The following is a 5,000-nucleotide window of genomic DNA, read 5'->3' on the forward strand; positions in this document are numbered from 1 at the left end:
TTCCAAGATCAGACGAGATTGGGCATGTCCAGTGTGGTTTGGCTGTAGGTGCTCAAAAGCATTAACTTTAGACCTCTATTACTTCTTAACTCAAGTAAATTCATTGATAAGTTGAAAAAATTAAATGTAAAATGTAGTAGAAAAGACTGTTATGGCAGTATAAAATTACCTACACCACCTGGGATTCCTAGGTGGTCTCCAATCCAAGTACTAACCTGGCCCACCACTGCATAGCTTCCAAGATCAGACGAGATTGGGCATGTCCAGTGTGGTTTGGCTGTAGGTGCTCAAAAACATTAACTTTAGACCTCTTTTACTTCTTAACTCAAGTAAATTCAATGATAAGTTGAAAAATGAAATGTAAAATGTAATGGAAAAGAATGTTATGGCAGTATAAAATTACCTACAGCACCTGGTATTCCCAGGTGGTCTCCCATTCAAGTACTAACCAGGCCCAACACTGCATAGCTTCCAATATCAGACGATATTGGGCATGTCCCGTGTGGTTTGGCTGTAGGTGCTCAAAAACATTAATTTTAGACCTCTATTACTTCTTAACTCAAGTAAATTCATTGATAAGTTGAAAAAATTAAATGTAAAATGTAATAGAAAAGAATGTTATGGCAGTATAAAATTACCTACAGCACCTGGTATTCCCAGGTGGTCTCCCATCCAAGTACTAACCAGGCCCAACACTGCATAGCTTCCAAGCTCAGACGAGATTGGGCAAGTCCTGTGTGGTTTGGCTGTAGGTGCTCAAAAACATTAACTTTAGACCTCTATTACTTCTTAACTCAAGTAAATTCATTGATAAGTTGAAAAAATTAAATGTAAAATGTAATAGAAAAGAATGTTATGGCAGTATAAAATTACCTACAGCACCTGGTATTCCCAGGTGGTTTCCCATCCAAGTACTAACCAGGCCCAACACTGCATAGCTTCCAAGTTCAGTCGAGATTGGGCATTTCCAGTGTGGTTTGGCTGTAGGTGCTCAAAAACATTAACTTTAGACCTCTTTTACTTCTTAACTCAAGTAAATTCAATGATTAGTTGAAAAATGAAATGTAAAATGTAATAGAAAAGAATGTTATGGCAGTATAAAATTACCTACAGCACCTGGGATTCCTAGGTGGTCTCTCATCCAAGTACTAACCAGGCCCAACACTGCATAGCTTCCAAGATCAGACGATATTGGGCATGTCCAGTGTGCTTTGGCTGTAGGTGCCCCAAACCAATAATTTTAGACCTCTATTACTTGTTAACTCAAGTAAATTCATTGATAAGTTGAAAAAATTAAATGTAAAATGTAATAGAAAAGAATGTTATGGCAGTATAAAATTACCTACAGCTCCTAGTATTCCCAGGTGGTCTCCCATCCAAGTACTAACCAGGCCCAACACTGCATAGCTTCCAAGTTCAGACGAGATTGGGTATGTCCAGTGTGGTTTGGCTGTAGGTGCTCAAACACATTAACTTTCGACCTCTATTACTTCTTAACTGAAGTAAATTCATTGATTAGTTGAAAAAATTAAATGTAAAATGTAATAGAAAAGAATGTTATGGCAGTATAAAATTACCTACAGCACCTGGTATTCCCAGGTGGTCCCCCATCCAAGTACTAACCAGGCCCAACACTGCATAGCTTCCAAGTTCAGACAAGATTGGCATGTCCAGTGTGGTTTGGCTGTAGGTGCTCAAAAACATTAACTTTAGACCTCTTTTACTTCTTAACTCAAGTAAATTCAATGATTAGTTGAAAAATGAAATGTAAAATGTAATAGAAAAGAATGTTATGGCAGTATTAAATTACCTACAGCACCTGAAATTCCCAGGTGGTCTCCCATCCAAGTACTAACCAGGCCCAACACTGCATAGTTTCCAAGATCAGATGATATTGGGCATGTCCAGTGTGGTTTGGCTGTAGGTGCCCAAAACCTTTAACTTTAGACCTCAATTACTTCTTAACTCAAGTAAATTCATTGATAAGTTGAAAAAATTAAATGTATAATGTAATAGAAAAGAATGTTATGGCAGTATAAAATTACCTACAGCACCTGGTATTCCCAGGTGGTCTCCCGTCCAAGTACTAACCAGGCCCAACACTGCATAGCTTCCAAGATCAAACGAGATTGGGAATGTCCAGTGTGGTTTGGCTGTAGGTGCTCAAAAGTATTAACCTTTGACCTCTATTACTTCTTAACTCAAGTAAATTCATTGATAAGTTGAAAAAATTAAATGTAAAATGTAATAGAAAAGAATGTTATGGCTATATAAAATTACCTACAGCACCTGGTATTCCCAGGTGGTCTCCCATCCAAGTACTAACCAGGCCCAACACTGCATAACTTCCAAGATCAGACGAGATTGGGCATGTCCAGTGTGGTTCCGCAGTAGGTGCTCAAAAGCATTAACTTTAGACCTCTATTACTTCTTAACTCAAGTAAATTCATTGATAAGTTGAAAAAATTAAATGTAAAATGTAGTAGAATAGACTGTTATGGCAGTATAAAATTACCTACAGCACCTGGGATTCCTAGGTGGTCTCCCACCCAAGTACTAACCAGGCCCACCACTGCATAGCTTCCAAGATCAGACGAGATTGGGCATGTCCAGTGTGGTTTGGCTGTAGGTGCTCAAAAACATTAACTTTAGACCTCTTTTACTTCTTAATTCAAGTAAATTCGATGATAAGTTGAAAAATGAAATGTAAAATGTAATGGAAAAGAATGTTATGGCAGTATAAAATTACCTACAGCACCTGGTATTCCCAGGTGGTCTCCCATTCAAGTACTAACCAGGCCCAACACTGCATAGCTTCCAAGATCAGATGATATTGGGCATGTCCAGTGTGGTTTGGCTGTAGGTGCTCAAAAACATTAATTTTAGACCTCTATTACTTCTTAACTCAAGTAAATTCATTGATAAGTTGAAAAAATTAAATGTAAAATGTAATAGAAAAGAATGTTATGGCAGTAAAAAATTACCTACAGCACCTGGTATTCCCAGGTGGTCTCCCATGCAAGTACTAAACAGGACCAACACTGCATAGCTTCCAAGATCAAACAAGATTGGGCATGTCCAGTGTGGTTTGGCAGTAGGTGCTCAAAAACATTAACTTTAGACCTCTTTTACTTCTTAACTCAAGTAAATTCATTGATAAGTTGAAAAAATTAAATGTAAAATGTAATAGAAAAGAATGTTTTGGCTGTATAAAATTTCCTACAGCAACTGGTATTCTCAGGTGGTCTCCCATCCAAGTACTAACCAGGCCCAACACTGCATAGCTTCCAAGATCAGACGAGATTGGGCATGTCCAGTGTGGTTTGACTGTAGGTGCTCAAAAACATTAACTTTAGACCTCTTTTACTTCTTAACTCAAGAAAATTCATTGATAAGTTGAAAAAATGTAATGTAAAATGTAATAGAAAAGAATGTAATGGATATATAAAATTACCTACAGCACCTGGTATTCCCAGGTGGTCTCCCCTCGAAGTACTAACCAGGCCCAACACTGCATAGCTTCCAAGATCAGACGAGATTGGGCATGTCCAGTGTGGTTTGGCTGTAGGTGCTCAAAAGCATTAACTTTAGACCTCTATTACTTCTTAACTCAAGTAAATTCATTGATAAGTTGAAAAAATTAAATGTAAAATGTAGTAGAAAAGACTGTTATGGCAGTATAAAATTACCTACAGCACCTGGGATTCCTAGGTGGTCTCCAATCCAAGTACTAACCTGGCCCACCACTGCATAGCTTCCAAGATCAGACGAGATTGGGCATGTCCAGTGTGGTTTGGCTGTAGGTGCTCAAAAACATTATCTTTAGACCTCTTTTACTTCTTAACTCAAGTAAATTCAATGATAAGTTGAAAAATGAAATGTAAAATGTAATGGAAAAGAATGTTATGGCAGTATAAAATTACCTACAGCACCTGGTATTCCCAGGTGGTATCCCATTCAAGTACTAACCAGGCCCAACACTGCATAGCTTCCAATATCAGACGATATTGGGCATGTCCAGTGTGGTTTGGCTGTAGGTGCTCAAAAACATTAATTTTAGACCTCTATTACTTCTTAACTCAAGTAAATTCATTGATATGTTGAAAAAATTAAATGTAAAATGTAATAGAAAAGAATGTTATGGCAGTATAAAATTACCTACAGCACCTGGTATTCCCAGGTGGTCTCCCATCCAAGTACTAACCGGGCCCAACACTGCATAGCTTCCAAGTTCAGACGAGATTGGGCATGTCCTGTGTGGTTTGGCTGTAGGTACTCAAAAACATTAACTTTAGACCTCTATTACTTCTTAACTCAAGTAAATTCATTGATAAGTTGAAAAAATTAAATGTAAAATGTAATAGAAAAGAATGTTATGGCAGTATAAAATTACCTACAGCACCTGGTATTCCCAGGTGGTCTCCCATCCAAGTACTAACCAGGCCCAACACTGCATAGCTTCCAAGTTCAGTCGAGATTGGGCATTTCCAGTGTGGTTTGGCTGTAGGTGCTCAAAAACATTAACTTTAGACCTCTTTTACTTCTTAACTCAAGTAAATTCAATGATTAGTTGAAAAATGAAATGTAAAATGTAATAGAAAAGAATGTTATGGCAGTATAAAATTACCTACAGCACCTGGGATTCCTAGGTGGTCTCCCATGCAAGTACTAACCAGGCCCAACACTGCATAGCTTCCAAGATCAGACGATATTGGGCATGTCCAAGGTGCTTTGGCTGTAGGTGCTCCAAACCAATAATTTTAGACCTCTATTACTTCTTAACTCAAGTAAATTCATTGATAAGTTGAAAAAATTAAATGTAAAATGTAATAGAAAAGAATGTTATGGCAGTATAAAATTACCTACAGCACCTGGTATTCCCAGGTGGTCCCCCATCCAAGTACTAACCAGGCCCAACACTGCATAGCTTCCAAGATCAGATGATATTGGGCATGTCCAGTGTGGTTTAGCTGTAGGTGCCCAAAACCTTTAACTTTAGA

At 37.9% G+C, this 5,000-nt stretch overlaps 1 non-coding gene and 21 pseudogenes across 1 annotated transcript; all 22 read right to left on the reverse strand.

Annotated features, from left to right (window-relative positions):
• Positions 1–50, reverse strand: part of LOC148475267 (5S ribosomal RNA) — a 119-nt pseudogene extending 69 nt beyond the window's left edge.
• A 116-nt stretch (positions 51–166) lies between these two features.
• On the reverse strand, positions 167–285 carry LOC148475268 (5S ribosomal RNA; annotated as a pseudogene).
• Positions 286–400: 115 nt separating this feature from the next.
• On the reverse strand, positions 401–519 carry LOC148475269 (5S ribosomal RNA; annotated as a pseudogene).
• A 116-nt stretch (positions 520–635) lies between these two features.
• Positions 636–754, reverse strand: LOC148475270 (5S ribosomal RNA; annotated as a pseudogene).
• Positions 755–870: 116 nt separating this feature from the next.
• LOC148475271 (5S ribosomal RNA) lies at positions 871–989 on the reverse strand (annotated as a pseudogene).
• A 115-nt stretch (positions 990–1,104) lies between these two features.
• LOC148475272 (5S ribosomal RNA) lies at positions 1,105–1,223 on the reverse strand (annotated as a pseudogene).
• Positions 1,224–1,339: 116 nt separating this feature from the next.
• On the reverse strand, positions 1,340–1,458 carry LOC148475273 (5S ribosomal RNA; annotated as a pseudogene).
• A 116-nt stretch (positions 1,459–1,574) lies between these two features.
• Positions 1,575–1,692, reverse strand: LOC148475274 (5S ribosomal RNA; annotated as a pseudogene).
• Positions 1,693–1,807: 115 nt separating this feature from the next.
• Positions 1,808–1,926, reverse strand: LOC148475275 (5S ribosomal RNA; annotated as a pseudogene).
• Positions 1,927–2,042: 116 nt separating this feature from the next.
• On the reverse strand, positions 2,043–2,161 carry LOC148475276 (5S ribosomal RNA; annotated as a pseudogene).
• A 116-nt stretch (positions 2,162–2,277) lies between these two features.
• On the reverse strand, positions 2,278–2,396 carry LOC148475277 (5S ribosomal RNA; annotated as a pseudogene).
• Positions 2,397–2,512: 116 nt separating this feature from the next.
• LOC148475278 (5S ribosomal RNA) lies at positions 2,513–2,631 on the reverse strand (annotated as a pseudogene).
• Positions 2,632–2,746: 115 nt separating this feature from the next.
• LOC148475279 (5S ribosomal RNA) lies at positions 2,747–2,865 on the reverse strand (annotated as a pseudogene).
• Positions 2,866–2,981: 116 nt separating this feature from the next.
• LOC148475280 (5S ribosomal RNA) lies at positions 2,982–3,100 on the reverse strand (annotated as a pseudogene).
• A 116-nt stretch (positions 3,101–3,216) lies between these two features.
• Positions 3,217–3,335, reverse strand: LOC148475281 (5S ribosomal RNA; annotated as a pseudogene).
• A 116-nt stretch (positions 3,336–3,451) lies between these two features.
• LOC148475282 (5S ribosomal RNA) lies at positions 3,452–3,570 on the reverse strand (annotated as a pseudogene).
• Positions 3,571–3,686: 116 nt separating this feature from the next.
• On the reverse strand, positions 3,687–3,805 carry LOC148475283 (5S ribosomal RNA; annotated as a pseudogene).
• Positions 3,806–3,920: 115 nt separating this feature from the next.
• On the reverse strand, positions 3,921–4,039 carry LOC148475284 (5S ribosomal RNA; annotated as a pseudogene).
• Positions 4,040–4,155: 116 nt separating this feature from the next.
• Positions 4,156–4,274, reverse strand: LOC148475285 (5S ribosomal RNA; annotated as a pseudogene).
• A 116-nt stretch (positions 4,275–4,390) lies between these two features.
• Positions 4,391–4,509, reverse strand: LOC148475286 (5S ribosomal RNA). The gene has a single exon (XR_015872773.1). It is a non-coding gene; the product is annotated as a 5S ribosomal RNA (ribosomal RNA).
• Positions 4,510–4,624: 115 nt separating this feature from the next.
• LOC148475287 (5S ribosomal RNA) lies at positions 4,625–4,743 on the reverse strand (annotated as a pseudogene).
• A 116-nt stretch (positions 4,744–4,859) lies between these two features.
• Positions 4,860–4,978, reverse strand: LOC148475288 (5S ribosomal RNA; annotated as a pseudogene).
• Between the last annotated feature and the right edge of the window lie 22 nt (positions 4,979–5,000).

Source organism: Taudactylus pleione, unplaced genomic scaffold (assembly GCF_031769625.1).
Source record: "Taudactylus pleione unplaced genomic scaffold, aTauple2 ptg000775l, whole genome shotgun sequence".
Taxonomy (NCBI): domain Eukaryota; kingdom Metazoa; phylum Chordata; class Amphibia; order Anura; family Myobatrachidae; genus Taudactylus; species Taudactylus pleione.